This window comes from Pleurodeles waltl, chromosome 8 (assembly GCF_031143425.1).
Source record: "Pleurodeles waltl isolate 20211129_DDA chromosome 8, aPleWal1.hap1.20221129, whole genome shotgun sequence".
Classification (NCBI taxonomy): Eukaryota; Metazoa; Chordata; class Amphibia; order Caudata; family Salamandridae; genus Pleurodeles; species Pleurodeles waltl.
This window is the reverse complement of record NC_090447.1, coordinates 665,376,709-665,394,120: the sequence shown is the minus strand read 5'-3', so window position 1 is coordinate 665,394,120 and position 17,412 is coordinate 665,376,709.

Sequence of the window (17,412 nt, the reverse complement as noted above, 5' to 3'; positions counted from 1 at the left end):
GGGATATCCTTCTACCATGCCTCCTTTTTGCCTACAGGGAGGTACCCCAGAAAGGAGTGGGCTTCAGCCCCTTTGAACTTCTTTTTGGACACCCTGTTAGGGGTCCACTCACACTTGTAAAGGAGGGTTGGGAACAACCTTTAAAAGCTCCTAAGCAGGATATTGTGGACTATGTACTTGGCCTCAGACCAAGGATGGCTGAGTACATGAAAAAGGCCAGTAAAAACCTTCAGGCCAGCCAAGAGCTCCAGAAGCAATGGCATGATCAGAAGGCTGTTTTGGTTCAGTACCAAGCAGGGCAGAAAGTATGGGTCTTGGAGCCTGTGGCCCCAAGAGCACTCCAAGATAAATGGAGTGGACCCCACACAATTGTTGAAAAGAAGGGTGAAGTCACCTACTTGGTTGACTTAGGCACTGCCAGGAGTCCCCTTAGGGTGCTCCATGTCAACCGCCTGAAACCCTACTATGACAGGGCTGATCTCACCCTGCTCATGGCAACTGATGAGGGACAGGAAGAAGACAGTGATCCTCTACCTGATCTCTTCTCTTCCACAGAACAAGATGCTCTTGTGGAAGGTGTAGTTTTGGCTGATTGTCTTACTGCTGAGCAGAAAGATAATTGCATAAATCTCCTAGATCAATTCTCTGAACTCTTCTCTACTGTGCCAGGTACCACTTCTTGGTGTGAGCACACTATAGATACTGGAGACAGTTTACCTGTCAAAAGTAAGATCTATAGGCAGCCTGACCATGTCAGGGACTGCATAAAGCAAGAAGTTCAGAAAATGTTGGAACTAGGAGTGGTTGAGCACTCTGACAATCCATGGGCTTCTCCTGTGGTACTGGTACCAAAACCCAATTCTAAAGATGGAAAGAAGGAAATGCGGTTTTGTGTAGACTATAGAGGTCTCAACTTGGTAACCAAAACTGATGCTCACCCTATACCCAGGGCAGATGAGCTCATAGATACACTGGCATCTGCCAAGTATCTAAGCACTTTTGATTTGACTGCAGGGTATTGGCAGATCAAATTGTCAGAAGATGCTAAACCTAAGACTGCATTTTCTACCATTGGAGGACATTACCAGTTTACTGTAATGCCTTTTGGTTTGAAAAATGCACCTGCCACTTTTCAGAGGTTGGTGAACACAGTCCTGCAAGGGCTGGAAGCTTTCAGTGCAGCATATTTGGACGATATAGCTGTCTTTAGCTCCAGCTGGGATGATCACCTGGTCCACCTATGGAAAGTTTTGGAGGCCCTGCAAAAGGCAGGCCTCACTATCAAGGCTTCAAAGTGCCAGATAGGGCAGGGTAAGGTGGTTTATCTGGGACACCTTGTTGGTGGGGAACAGATTGCACCACTTCAGGGGAAAATCCAAACTATTATTGATTGGGTTCCCCCTACCACTCAGACTCAGGTGAGAGCCTTCCTAGGCCTCACTGGGTATTACAGGAGGTTCATTAAGAACTATGGCTCCATTGCAGCCCCTCTTAATGACCTCACATCCAAGAAAATGCCTAAAAAGGTATTATGGACAGCAAACTGTCAGAAAGCTTTTGAGGAGCTGAAGCAGGCCATGTGCTCTGCACCTGTCCTGAAAAGCCCTTGTTACTCTAAAAAATTCTATGTCCAAACTGATGCATCTGAATTAGGAGTAGGGGCAGTCCTATCACAACTTAATTCTGAGGGCCAGGATCAACCTGTTGCTTTTATTAGTAGAAGGTTGACCCCTAGAGAAAAGCGTTGGTCTGCCATTGAGAGGGAGGCCTTTGCTGTGGTTTGGGCTCTGAAGAAGTTGAGGCCATACCTGTTTGGCACTCACTTCATTGTTCAGACAGACCACAAACCTCTACTTTGGCTAAAACAAATGAAAGGTGAAAATCCTAAATTGTTGAGGTGGTCCATATCCCTACAGGGAATGGTCTATACAGTGGAACATAGACCTGGGAGTAGCCACTCCAATGCAGATGGACTCTCCAGATATTTCCACTTAGACAATGAAGACTCATCAGGTCATGGCTAGTCTTATTGTCCTTCGTTTGGGGGGGGGTTGTGTAGGAAAGTACCATCTTGCCTGGCATGTTACCCCCATTTTTCACTGCATATATGTTGTTTTAGTTGTATGTGTCACTGGGACCCTGGTAACCCAGGGCCCCAGTGCTCATAAGTGTGCCTGAATGTGTTACCTGTGTAGTGACTAACTGTCTCACTGAGGCTCTGCTAATCAGAACCTCAGTGGTTATGCTCTCTCATTTCTTTCCAAATTGTCACTAACAGGCTAGTGACCATTTTTACCAATTTACATTGGCTTACTGGAACACCCATATAATTCCCTAGTATATGGTACTGAGGTACCCAGGGTATTGGGGTTCCAGGAGATCCCTATGGGCTGCAGCATTTCTTTTGCCACCCATAGGGAGCTCTGACAATTCTTACACAGGCCTGCCACTGCAGCCTGAGTGAAATAACGTCCACGTTATTTCACAGCCATTTTACACTGCACTTAAGTAACTTATAAGTCACCTATATGTCTAACCTTTACCTAGTAAAGGTTAGGTGCAAAGTTACTTAGTGTGAGGGCACCCTGGCACTAGCCAAGGTGCCCCCACATTGTTCAGAGCCAATTCCCTGAACTTTGTGAGTGCGGGGACACCATTACACGCGTGCACTACATATAGGTCACTACCTATATGTAGCTTCACCATGGTAACTCCGAATATGGCCATGTAACATGTCTATGATCATGGAATTGCCCCCTCTATGCCATCCTGGCATAGTTGGCACAATCCCATGATCCCAGTGGTCTGTAGCACAGACCCTGGTACTGCCAAACTGCCCTTCCTGGGGTTTCACTGCAGCTGCTGCTGCTGCCAACCCCTCAGACAGGCAGCTGCCCTCCTGGGGTCCAGCCAGGCCTGGCCCAGGATGGCAGAACAAAGAACTTCCTCTGAGAGAGGGTGTGACACCCTCCCCCATTGGAAAATGGTGTGAAGGCAGGGGAGGAGTAGCCTCCCCCAGCCTCTGGAAATGCTTTGTTGGGCACAGAGGTGCCCAATTCTGCATAAGCCAGTCTACACCGGTTCAGGGACCCCTTAGCCCCTGCTCTGGCGCGAAACTGGACAAAGGAAAGGGGAGTGACCACTCCCCTGACCTGCACCTCCCCTGGGAGGTGTCCAGAGCTCCTCCAGTGTGCTCCAGACCTCTGCCATCTTGGAAACAGAGGTGCTGCTGGCACACTGGACTGCTCTGAGTGGCCAGTGCCACCAGGTGACGTCAGAGACTCCTGCTGATAGGCTCCTTCAGGTGTTAGTAGCCTATCCTCTCTCCTAGGTAGCCAAACCCTCTTTTCTGGCTATTTAGGGTCTCTGTCTCTGGGGAAACTTCAGATAACGAATGCATGAGCTCAGCCGAGTTCCTCTGCATCTCTCTCTTCACCTTCTGATAAGGAATCGACCGCTGACCGCGCTGGAAGCCTGCAAACCTGCAACATAGTAGCAAAAACGACTACTGCAACTCTGTAACGCTGATCCTGCCGCCTTCTCGACTGTTTTCCTGCTTGTGCATGCTGTGGGGGTAGGCTGCCTCCTCTCTGCACCAGAAGCTCCGAAGAAATCTCCCGTGGGTCGATGGAATCTTCCCCCTGCAACCGCAGGCACCAAAAAGCTGCATTACCGGTCCCTTGGGTCTCCTCTCAGCACGACGAGCGAGGTCCCTCGAATCCAGCGACTCTGTCCAAGTGACCCCCACAGTCCAGTGACTCTTCAGCCCAAGTTTGGTGGAGGTAAGTCCTTGCCTCACCTCGCTGGGCTGCATTGCTGGGAACCGTGACTTTGCAGCTACTCCGGCCCCTGTGCACTTCCGGCGGAAATCCTTTGTGCACAGCCAAGCCTGGGTCAACGGCACTCTAACCTGCATTGCACAACTTTCTAAGTTGGCCTCCGGCGACATGGGACTCCTTTGTGCAACTTCGGCGAGCACCATTTCACGCATCCTCGTAGTGCCTGTTTCTGGCACTTTTCCGGGTGCTACCTGCTTCAGTGAGGGCTCTTTGTCTTGCGCGACGTCCCCTCTCTCTTCAGGTCCAATTTGCGACCTCCTGGTCCCTCCTGGGCCCCAGCAGCGTCCAAAAATGCTAACCGCACGATTTGCAGCTAGCAAGGCTTGTTAGCGTCCTTTCGGCGGGAAAACACTTCTGCACAACTCTCCACGGCGAGAGAGATCCGTCCACCAAAGGGGAAGTCTCTAGCCCTTTTCGTTCTTGCAGAAACCTCAGCTTCTTCTGTCAAGTCGAAGCTTCTTTGCACCCACAGCTGGCATTTCCTGGGCATCTGCCCATCTCCGACTTGCTTGTGACTTTTGGACTTGGTCCCCTTGTTCCACAGGTACCCTAGATTGGAAATCCACAATTGTTGCATTGCTGGTTTGTGTCTTTCCTGCATTATTCCTCTAACACAACTACTTTTTCCTTAGGGGAACTTTAGTGCACTTTGCACTCACTTTTCAGGGTCTTGGGGAGTGTTATTTTTCTAACTCTCACTATTTTCTAATAGTCCCAGCGACCCTCTACAAGGTCACATAGGTTTGGGGTCCATTCGTGGTTCGCATTCCACTTTTGGAGTATATGGTTTGTGTTGCCCCTATCCCTATGTTTCCCCATTGCATCCTATTGTAACTATACATTGTTTGCACTGTTTTCTAAGACTATACTGCATATTTTTGCTATTGTGTATATATATCTTCTGTATATTTCCTATCCTCTCACTGAGGGTACACTCTAAGATACTTTGGCATATTGTCATAAAAATAAAGTACCTTTATTTTTAGTATAACTGTGTATTGTGTTTTCTTATGATATTGTGCATATGACACTAAGTGGTACTGTAGTAGCTTCACACGTCTCCTAGTTCAGCCTAAGCTGCTCTGCTAAGCTACCATTATCTATCAGCCTAAGCTGCTAGACACCCTATACACTAATAAGGGATAACTGGGCATGGTGCAAGGTGTAAGTACCCCTTGGTACTCACTCCAAGCCAGTCCAGCCTCCTACATCCACCCCCTGTAAAGCACCTTAAGTTGGAAAGTGGCCGACGGGACAGGGTGATGACTCCTGGCGGCAAAACTGCTCACAAGGGTCCCAGGGGGAGTGCCGAGTCAGCTGTGACTCCTCCAAAGGTGGTCAAGGGCCAGAAGAAGTCTGCACAGTCTGGGAAGAGCAGCACTGTGGAGAAGGGCGCCATCCTCCCCGGCGGCTGGGACGCCATTGCTAGCACTATTGTCACTGGTCAGGAGACCACCGCCATAGTCATTGCCCAGGAGGGCAGCACAATCGTCACTGGTCAGGAGACCACCGCCGGAGTCATTGCCCAGGAGGGCAGCACAATCGTCACTGGTCAGGAGAGCACCACCAGCGTCAGTGCCCTGGAGGGCAGCACTGTAGTCACTGGTCCAGAGAGCACGGCCAGCGTCAGTGCCCTGGAGGGCCCCGGCAGCCACAGTCCCGCTGGGCAATGAGGGACCGTCATGCCACACACCAATGCACAGGCCAGACAGCAAAGTCAAGCACCGCTGAACAGGGAAAAGATTGCCATGGTGAAGACCGCTGAACAGGGCAAAGCACCGCTGAACAGGTCAGAAACTGCAAAGTCAAGCACCGCTGAACAGGGCGTAGACCGCCATGGCAAAGCACTGCTGAACAGGGAAAAGATCGCCATGGTGAAGACCGCTGAACAGGGCAATGCACCGCTGAACAGGTCAGAAACTGCAAAGTCAAGCACCGCTGAACAGGGCACAGACCGCCATGGCAAAGCACAGCTGAGCAGGGAAAACACCGCCATGGTGAAGACCGCTGAACAGGGCAATGCACCGTTGAACAGGTCAGAAACTTCAAAGTCAAGCACCGCTGAACAGGGCACAGACCGCCATGGCAACGCACCGCTGAACAGGGAAAAGACCGCCATGGTGAAGACCGCTGAACAGGGCAATGCACCGTTGAACAGGTCAGGAACTGCAAAGTCAAGCACCGCTGAATAGGGCACAGACCGCCATGGCAAAGCACCGCTGAACAGGGAAAAGACCGCCATGGTGAAGACCGCTGAACAGGGCAATGCACCGCTGAACAGGTCAGAAACTGCAAAGTCAAGCACCGCTGAACAGGGCACAGACTGCCATGGCAAAGCACCGCTGAACAGGGAAAAGACCGCCAAATCAAGCATCGTTAGCCCATGTGCAGCTGGGACAGTGACGGAACAGGAACCATCACGGGGAGCCTGATGCAGTCTGGGCACCAGTCCCCCTCCAGAACCAGTGGACTAATATCTACTTGAGAGACTGTGGCTTTGCACTCCCCAGGATGGTCCAGTGGGCAACTCACCCACTGTAGAGACTTGAGAGACTGTGGCTTTGCATTCCCCAGGATGGTCCAGTGGGCAAACCACCCACTGTAGAGACTTGAGAGACTGTGGCTTTGCATTCCCCAGGATGGTCCAGTGGGCAAACCACCCACTGTAGAGACTTGGGAGACTGTGGCTTTGCACTCCCCAGGATGGTCCAGTGGGCAACCCACCCACTGTAGAGACTTGAGAGACTGTGGCTTTGCACTCCCCAGGATGGTCCAGTGGGCAAACCACCCACTGTAGAGACTTGAGAGACTGTGGCTTTGCACTCCCAGGATGCAGCAGTGGGCAAACCACCCACTGTAGAGACTTGAGAGACTGTGGCTTTGCACTCCCCAGGATACATCAATGGGCATGGAGCCCCGTCGTGGATCTGGCGTGGTGCTGTAATCCGGCTGAGGTGCCCCCCCTTCCCTTCCCCCTGAGGTGCCTGTTGTATTTCTATCTGATGCCCCTGCAGTGTTCTCTCCGTTTGTGGACAGGTATCTAGTGTGGGCCTCGCCCATGCATTTTGGGCCCAGTGGTGCACGGACATTGATATGTGCATACCTGCACTACTAATCGTCATGTATCAATTCTGGAATGTGTAAATATATCTGTATATATTAGCTTATTGTATTTTGATACAATGTTTGACCTGATTTCCTTTTGTCTTTGCATTCTTCCGGGGGTAGGGGGGGTGGATTGTTACTGTGCTGTTTGGAAATGCAATGGTGTGTGTGTTGTAGTGGGTGAGGGTCGGGATGGGGGTGGGGGTGTTGCATGTGTGTGTCCCTGACTTTTGCCTCCCCCCTCCCCTGCAGTACTCACCGTTGTCTTCGGCACATACGTAGATGGTGATCGTAGAGGAGCAGAAAGACAAGCGCAGGGAGTTTTTGTAGTTTGGGCTCCATGGAGGCCTCCTTCCTCGTGGAGTGTGTTAAGGTGAGCGTTTTCCCATTGCAAAAGCTGTTTCCGCTGTGTTTTTATCCACGGTGAATCTGCCCCGGAAAAGGTGGCGGATTGGCGGGTTGTGATACTGTGGGCGGTACTTTGTCTTGTGCCTGTCTGTTGGCGGTGACCGCCGAGCTGCTTGTCTGTACCGCCGTGGCGGTCGGAGTGTTAAAGTGTCTGTCTATGTTGGCGGTTTCCGCCACGGTCATAATTCCCATTTTTGTTCTGCCGGCCTGTTTGCGGTATTACTGCAGCTTTTACACCGTCCGCCAGGGTTGTAATGACCACCATAGTGTCTCACAAAGTAGAATATAGTAAACTGGGATGGAGCACTGTAGAGGGAGTTGAATAGTGTGGAATAGAGTGTTTGTATATAGTTCAATGCTGTACACTGGCACTGACAGGAGTACATTGTTGTACATGTATTGTTATGTAGTGGAGTATAGTGCTGTAGGATGGAGGGTCGTAGACTGTTGTTGAGTGGAGTATAGTGTTAAGTGGGGAACAGTGGAGTGGCGTCAACTGGAGCTGGGTAGAATAGAGTGGTGTACAGTGGAGTAGTATACAGTGGTGTGGTGTAGAGTGGAGTGGTATACAATGCAATAGTGCAGAGTAGAGTGGCATAGAGTGAAGTAGTGCAGAGTGGGGTGTGGTGGAGTAGAGTTACATACAGTGAAGCAGTGTAGAGTTGGGTGGCATTGAGTTGAGTTACGCACAGTGGAGGAGAATAGCATACAGTGGAGTACTGTAAAGTTGTGTGGCGAGGGATAGAATAGAGCGGCTGACAGTAGAATAGCGTACGGTGCAGTAGCATACAGGGGAGTGCATACAGTGGCTAAGCATAGAGTGGAGTGGGGTAGAATAGAGTGGTGTACAGTGAAATGGTGTACAGTAGAACAGTGGAGTGGCCTATCGGGGAGTGGCATACAGTGGAACAGTGGAGTGGCCTATAGGGGAATGGCGTACAGTGGAGTGCCATGGTGTGGAATAGAGTACAGTAGAGTAGCATACACTAAAATGGCATACTGTGCAGTAGCGCACAGCGTAGTGGTATACAGTGGAGTGGCATAGAGTGGCATGGACTGGATTAGATTAGAGTGGAATGGTGTAGAGTGGAGTGGGGTACAAAGAAGTAGCATGGAGGGTCAAACTGGCCTACAGGGCAAACAGATAGTACCCGATGGGCTGGTCTGACTGACCAGTGTGTGGGATAGTTTTTTATCAGTTGTGGGCCGAATTTATGTCTAGGTGTGCCAGTCTTTACTACTGATTTGCCCAATATCACCACATTTTTTAGGTATTTGCTACGCTAAGGGTTGTACACTTTTATTTAATTTTTGTCCCAGTCCGACCCTGGAAGCGTACAGTGTAGTGGTGTACAGTGGAGTGAGGTAGAGTGGAGTGGAATAGAGTGGATTAGCACAGATTTGAGTGGCATAGAGTGTAGTTGTATACAGTGGAATACCGCACAGTAGAGTGGGGTAAAGTGGAGTGTGGTAGCATGTAATAACGTAGAGTGGAGTGGTGCAGAGTGGAGTGGCACAGTTTGGAGCGGCATACAGTGGAGTAAGAATGTAGTGGCATACAGTGGGACAAAGTAGAGTGGAGTATTGTATAATGGAGTGTCATACAGTGAAGTGCTGTAGAGGAGTGGCATAGAGTGAAATTATGTACAGTGTAGTGGTGTAGAGTGGGAAAGCGTATAGTGGAGTGGCATACACTGGACTGGAGTTAAGTGGAACAGTGTAGAGTGGAGTGGTGTAAAGTGGAGTTGTGTACACTGGAATAGCATGCAGTAGAGTAGCATACAATAGAGTAGTGGACAATAGAGTGGCATAGAGTGGCGAATCAGAGTGGAGTGAGTTATAGTAGAGTAGAGTGGCATAGAGAGGAATAGTGTAGGGTGGAGTGGCGTACAGTGGAATAGCATTAAGTGAATTTGTATACAGTGTACTGGCATACTTTTGAATGGCGTAGACTGGAGTGGTATGGAGAAGGGCAGCATACAGTCGAATAGCATCTAGTGGAGTGTTTTAGAGTGCAGTGGCAGAGAGTGAAGTGTGGTAGAGTGGACTGGTGCACAGGGGAATAGCTTACAATGGTGTGGCATAGACTGGAGTGTTGTACAGTGGAGTGGCATACCATGGAGTGGCATACAGTAGAACAGCATACACTGGAGTGTGGTAGAGTGGAGTGGCGTAGAGTGGTGTGGCAAAGAGTGGAATAATGGTGAGTGGAATGATATACAGTGGAGTGGCATAGAACGGAGTGAGGTACGGTAGTGGCATACAGTGGAATAGCATAGAGTGGAGTGCATGGAGTGGAGTGGAGTGGCGTGTCATACAGTGGAGTGTTGTAGAGTGGAATACTGTAAAGTGGAGTGTTGTAGAGTGAACCAGGGTAGAATGCAGTAAAGTGCCCTTTAGTGACCTACAGTGTAATAGCATACAGTTAAATGATGTATACTGAAGTGGTATATAAGAGAGGGGCATAGAGTTGAATAGCGTAGAATATTGGGGCATAGAGTGGAGTGCCATAGAGCAGAGTGTTGTACAGCGGAGTAGCATTTAGTGGAGTTTTGTGGAGTGGAATGACATTAAGTGCAGTGACGTACATGGGAGTGACCTAGAGTGGCTTACCATATAGTGGAATTGCATACAGTGGAGTGGGGTATAGTTGTATGTCTTACAGTGGAATAGCATACAGTGTAGAGTGGAGTGGCGTACATTTGATTTGCAAAGAGTTGAGGGGATGAAGTAGAGTGGCACAGAGTGGAGTGGTGTAAAGTGTACTATGGTAGAGTGGAGTTGCACAAAGTTGAATAGCATAGAATGGAGCTTGGTAGAATAGATGGGTGTACAGTGGAGTGGAAAAGAATGGAGTGTTCATACAGGGGGTGACAAAGATGGCAACAAAAAGAAGGATGGTAAGTCTTCAGACAAGGGTGGGGACAAATCTAAAAATGAGTCTTCATCAGGCCCACAAAAACACTCTGGTGGGGGTGGTGGGTCCAAATCCTCCTTTAATCAGAACAAGGAAAAGAAACCATGGTGCTATTTATGTAAAATAAAAGGCCATTGGACAACAGATCCCAGTTGTCCAAAGAAAGGCACCACAGCTCCTACCACTACAACCCCTACTGCTACACCTAGTGTCCCTACTAATAGCAGTGGTGGTGGGAGCAAACCTACTAATAGCCAATCCAAGGGAGTAGCTGGGCTCACTTTTGGTAATTTAGTTGGGGTTGGTCTGATTAGGGAGACCACAGAGGCTACTTTAGTCTCTGAAGGGGCTATTGATTTAGCCACTTTGGTTGCTTGCCCCCATAACTTGGAGAAGTACAAGCAACTAACCCTAATAAATGGTGTTGAGGTCCAGGCCTACAGGGAGACAGGTGCCAGTGTCACAATGGTGATTGAGAAACTGGTGCACCCTGAACAACACATACTTGGACACTAGTACCAAGTAACCGATGCTCACAACATAACACAAAGCCACCCCATGGCTGTTGTAAATCTCAACTGGGGGGGGGTAACTGGTCCAAAGAAAGTTGTGGTAGCTTCAGATTTACCTGTAGACTGTCTATTAGGGAATGTTTTGGAGACATCAGCTTGGTCAGATGTGGAGTTGGAGGCCCATGCAGCAATGCTGGGCATCCCAGGGCATATTTTTGCTTTGACAAGGGCTCAGGCCAAAAAGCAAAAAGGACAGGGAAGCTTGGATCCTGGAACAATGGACCAAGTGCTCCCTAAAGCTAGGGCTAGTAGAAGCAAACCACTTCCTACTATCCCTCCCTCTACAGTGGATTCTACTTCTGAGGAAGAAGAATTCCCTCCCTGTGCAGAACCTACACCAGAGGAGCTGGAAGCAGACACTGCTGAGCTTTTGGGTGAAGGGGGGCCTGCCAGAGAGGAGCTGAGTGTGGCACAGCAAACCTGTCCCACATTAGAGGGTCTCAGACAGCAAGCTGTCAAACAGGCTAATGGGGATGTCAGTGACTCTCACAGAGTTTACTGGGAGGACAACCTCTTGTACACTGAGCATAGGGATCCTAAACCTGGAGCTGCCAGGAGATTAGTGATTCCTCAGGAGTACAGAAAGTTCCTCCTAACACTGGCACATGACATTCCCCTAGCTGGGCACCTGGGTCAAATGAAAACTTGGGACAGATTGGTTCCATTGTTTCATTGGCCTAGGATGTCTGAGGACACAAAGGAATTTTGTAAGTCCTGTGAAACCTGTCAAGCCAGTGGCAAGACAGGTGGCACTCCAAAAGCACCCCTTATCCCACTGCCCGTGGTTGGGGTTCCCTTTGAAAGGGTAGGGGTTGACATAGTTGGCCCCCTTGACCCTCCTACTGCTTCAGGCAATAGGTTTATCTTGGTGGTAGTGGACCATGCCACAAGATACCCTGAAGCAATTCCTTTAAGGACCACTACAGCTCCTGCAGTGGCAAAGGCCCTCCTGGGAATATTTTCCAGGGTGGGCTTCCCAAAGGAAGTAGTATCAGACAGAGGAAGCAATTTCATGTCTGCATACTTAAAGGCCATGTGGAAGGAGTGTGGTGTAACGTACAAGTTCACAACACCCTATCATCCACAAACAAATGGACTCGTGGAGAGGTTTAATAAAACTCTCAAAGGCATGATTATGGGACTCCCTGAAAAACTCCGCAGGAGATGGGATATCCTTCTACCATGCCTCCTTTTTGCCTACAGGGAGGTACCCCAGAAAGGAGTGGGCTTCAGCCCCTTTGAACTTCTTTTTGGACACCCTGTTAGGGGTCCACTCACACTTGTAAAGGAGGGTTGGGAACAACCTTTAAAAGCTCCTAAGCAGGATATTGTGGACTATGTACTTGGCCTCAGATCAAGGATGGCTGAGTACATGAAAAAGGCCAGTAAAAACCTTCAGGCCAGCCAAGAGCTCCAGAAGCAATGGCATGATCAGAAGGCTGTTTTGGTTCAGTACCAACCAGGGCAGAAAGTATGGGTCTTGGAGCCTGTGGCCCCAAGAGCACTCCAAGATAAATGGAGTGGACCCCACACAATTGTTGAAAAGAAGGGTGAAGTCACCTACTTGGTTGACTTAGGCACTGCCAGGAGTCCCCTTAGGGTGCTCCATGTCAACCGCCTGAAACCCTACTATGACAGGGCTGATCTCACCCTGCTCATGGCAACTGATGAGGGACAGGAAGAAGACAGTGATCCTCTACCTGATCTCTTCTCTTCCACAGAACAAGATGCTCTTGTGGAAGGTGTAGTTTTGGCTGATTGTCTTACTGCTGAGCAGAAAGATAATTGCATAAATCTCCTAGATCAATTCTCTGAACTCTTCTCTACTGTGCCAGGTACCACTTCTTGGTGTGAGCACACTATAGATACTGGAGACAGTTTACCTGTCAAAAGTAAGATCTATAGGCAGCCTGACCATGTCAGGGACTGCATAAAGCAAGAAGTTCAGAAAATGTTGGAACTAGGAGTGGTTGAGCACTCTGACAGTCCATGGGCTTCTCCTGTGGTACTGGTACCAAAACCCAATTCTAAAGATGGAAAGAAGGAAATGCGGTTTTGTGTAGACTATAGAGGTCTCAACTTGGTAACCAAAACTGATGCTCACCCTATACCCAGGGCAGATGAGCTCATAGATACACTGGCATCTGCCAAGTATCTAAGCACTTTTGATTTGACTGCAGGGTATTGGCAGATCAAATTGTCAGAAGATGCTAAACCTAAGACTGCATTTTCTACCATTGGAGGACATTACCAGTTTACTGTAATGCCTTTTGGTTTGAAAAATGCACCTGCCACTTTTCAGAGGTTGGTGAACACAGTCCTGCAAGGGCTGGAAGCTTTCAGTGCAGCATATTTGGACGATATAGCTGTCTTTAGCTCCAGCTGGGATGATCACCTGGTCCACCTATGGAAAGTTTTGGAGGCCCTGCAAAAGGCAGGCCTCACTATCAAGGCTTCAAAGTGCCAGATAGGGCAGGGTAAGGTGGTTTATCTGGGACACCTTGTTGGTGGGGAACAGATTGCACCACTTCAGGGGAAAATCCAAACTATTATTGATTGGGTTCCCCCTACCACTCAGACTCAGGTGAGAGCCTTCCTAGGCCTCACTGGGTATTACAGGAGGTTCATTAAGAACTATGGCTCCATTGCAGCCCCTCTTAATGACCTCACATCCAAGAAAATGCCTAAAAAGGTATTATGGACAGCAAACTGTCAGAAAGCTTTTGAGGAGCTGAAGCAGGCCATGTGCTCTGCACCTGTCCTGAAAAGCCCTTGTTACTCTAAAAAATTCTATGTCCAAACTGATGCATCTGAATTAGGAGTAGGGGCAGTCCTATCACAACTTAATTCTGAGGGCCAGGATCAACCTGTTGCTTTTATTAGTAGAAGGTTGACCCCTAGAGAAAAGCGTTGGTCTGCCATTGAGAGGGAGGCCTTTGCTGTGGTTTGGGCTCTGAAGAAGTTGAGGCCATACCTGTTTGGCACTCACTTCATTGTTCAGACAGACCAAAAACCTCTACTTTGGCTAAAACAAATGAAAGGTGAAAATCCTAAATTGTTGAGGTGGTCCATATCCCTACAGGGAATGGTCTATACAGTGGAACATAGACCTGGGAGTAGCCACTCCAATGCAGATGGACTCTCCAGATATTTCCACTTAGACAATGAAGACTCATCAGGTCATGGCTAGTCTTATTGTCCTTCGTTTGGGGGGGGGTTGTGTAGGAAAGTACCATCTTGCCTGGCATGTTACCCCCATTTTTCACTGCATATATGTTGTTTTAGTTGTATGTGTCACTGGGACCCTGGTAACCCAGGGCCCCAGTGCTCATAAGTGTGCCTGAATGTGTTACCTGTGTAGTGACTAACTGTCTCACTGAGGCTCTGCTAATCAGAACCTCAGTGGTTATGCTCTCTCATTTCTTTCCAAATTGTCACTAACAGGCTAGTGACCATTTTTACCAATTTACATTGGCTTACTGGAACACCCATATAATTCCCTAGTATATGGTACTGAGGTACCCAGGGTATTGGGGTTCCAGGAGATCCCTATGGGCTGCAGCATTTCTTTTGCCACCCATAGGGAGCTCTGACAATTCTTACACAGGCCTGCCACTGCAGCCTGAGTGAAATAACGTCCACGTTATTTCACAGCCATTTTACACTGCACTTAAGTAACTTATAAGTCACCTATATGTCTAACCTTTACCTAGTAAAGGTTAGGTGCAAAGTTACTTAGTGTGAGGGCACCCTGGCACTAGCCAAGGTGCCCCCACATTGTTCAGAGCCAATTCCCTGAACTTTGTGAGTGCGGGGACACCATTACACGCGTGCACTACATATAGGTCACTACCTATATGTAGCTTCACCATGGTAACTCCGAATATGGCCATGTAACATGTCTATGATCATGGAATTGCCCCCTCTATGCCATCCTGGCATAGTTGGCACAATCCCATGATCCCATTGGTCTGTAGCACAGACCCTGGTACTGCCAAACTGCCCTTCCTGGGGTTTCACTGCAGCTGCTGCTGCCAACCCCTCAGACAGGCAGCTGCCCTCCTGGGGTCCAGCCAGGCCTGGCCCAGGATGGCAGAACAAAGAACTTCCTCTGAGAGAGGGTGTGACACCCTCCCCCATTGGAAAATGGTGTGAAGGCAGGGGAGGTGTAGCCTCCCCCAGCCTCTGGAAATGCTTTGTTGGGCACAGAGGTGCCCAATTCTGCATAAGCCAGTCTACACCGGTTCAGGGACCCCTTAGCCCCTGCTCTGGTGCGAAACTGGACAAAGGAAAGGGGAGTGACCACTCCCCTGACCTGCACCTCCCCTGGGAGGTGTCCAGAGCTCCTCCAGTGTGCTCCAGACCTCTGCCATCTTGGAAACAGAGGTGCTGCTGGCACACTGGACTGCTCTGAGTGGCCAGTGCCACCAGGTGACGTCAGAGACTCCTGCTGATAGGCTCCTTCAGGTGTTAGTAGCCTATCCTCTCTCCTAGGTAGCCAAACCCTCTTTTCTGGCTATTTAGGGTCTCTGTCTCTGGGGAAACTTCAGATAACGAATGCATGAGCTCAGCCGAGTTCCTCTGCATCTCTCTCTTCACCTTCTGATAAGGAATCGACCGCTGACCGCGCTGGAAGCCTGCAAACCTGCAACATAGTAGCAAAAACGACTACTGCAACTCTGTAACGCTGATCCTGCCGCCTTCTCGACTGTTTTCCTGCTTGTGCATGCTGTGGGGGTAGGCTGCCTCCTCTCTGCACCAGAAGCTCCGAAGAAATCTCCCGTGGGTCGATGGAATCTTCCCCCTGCAACCGCAGGCACCAAAAAGCTGCATTACCGGTCCCTTGGGTCTCCTCTCAGCACGACGAGCGAGGTCCCTCGAATCCAGCGACTCTGTCCAAGTGACCCCCACAGTCCAGTGACTCTTCAGCCCAAGTTTGGTGGAGGTAAGTCCTTGCCTCACCTCGCTGGGCTGCATTGCTGGGAACCGTGACTTTGCAGCTACTCCGGCCCCTGTGCACTTCCGGCGGAAATCCTTTGTGCACAGCCAAGCCTGGGTCCACGGCACTCTAACCTGCATTGCACAACTTTCTAAGTTGGCCTCCGGCGACGTGGGAGTCCTTTGTGCAACTTTGGCGAGCACCGTTTCACGCATCCTCGTAGTGCCTGTTTCTGGCATTTTTCCGGGTGCTACCTGCTTCAGTGAGGGCTCTTTGTCTTGCTCGATGTCCCCTCTCTCTTCAGGTCCAATTTGCGACCTCCTGGTCCCTCCTGGGCCCCAGCAGCGTCCAAAAATGCTAACCGCACGATTTGCAGCTAGCAAGGCTTGTTAGCGTCCTTTCGGCGGGAAAACACTTCTGCACAACTCTCCACGGCGAGAGGGATCCGTCCACCAAAGGGAAAGTCTCTAGCCCTTTTCGTTCTTGCAGAAACCTCAGCTTCTTCTGTCCAGTCGAAGCTTCTTTGCACCCGCAGCTGGCATTTCCTGGGCATCTGCCCATCTCCGACTTGCTTGTGACTTTTGGACTTGGTCCCCTTGTTCCACAGGTACCCTAGATTGAAAATCCACAATTGTTGCATTGCTGGTTTGTGTCTTTCCTGCATTATTCCTCTAACACGACTACTTTGTCCTTAGGGGAACTTTAGTGCACTTTGCACTCACTTTTCAGGGTCTTGGGGAGTGTTATTTTTCTAACTCTCACTATTTTCTAATAGTCCCAGCGACCCTCTACAAGGTCACATAGGTTTGGGGTCCATTCGTGGTTCGCATTCCACTTTTGGAGTATATGGTTTGTGTTGCCCCTATCCCTATGTTTCCCCATTGCATCCTATTGTAACTATACATTGTTTGCACTGTTTTCTAAGACTATACTGCATATTTTTGCTATTGTGTATATATATCTTGTGTATATTTCCTATCCTCTCACTGAGGGTACACTCTAAGATACTTTGGCATATTGTCATAAAAATAAAGTACCTTTATTTTTAGTATAACTGTGTATTGTGTTTTCTTATGATATTGTGCATATGACACTAAGTGGTACTGTAGTAGCTTCACACGTCTCCTAGTTCAGCCTAAGCTGCTCTGCTAAGCTACCATTATCTATCAGCCTAAGCTGCTAGACACCCTATACACTAATAAGGGATAACTGGGCATGGTGCAAGGTGTAAGTACCCCTTGGTACTCACTCCAAGCCAGTCCAGCCTCCTACATCCACCCCCTGTAAAGCACCTTAAGTTGGAAAGTGGCCGACGGGACAGGGTGATGACTCCTGGCGGCAAAACTGCTCACAAGGGTCCCAGGGGGAGTGCCGAGTCAGCTGTGACTCCTCCAAAGGTGGTCAAGGGCCAGAAGAAGTCTGCACAGTCTGGGAAGAGCAGCACTGTGGAGAAGGGCGCCATCCTCCCCGGCGGCTGGGACGCCATTGCTAGCACTATTGTCACTGGTCAGGAGACCACCGCCATAGTCATTGCCCAGGAGGGCAGCACAATCGTCACTGGTCAGGAGACCACCGCCGGAGTCATTGCCCAGGAGGGCAGCACAATCGTCACTGGTCAGGAGAGCACCACCA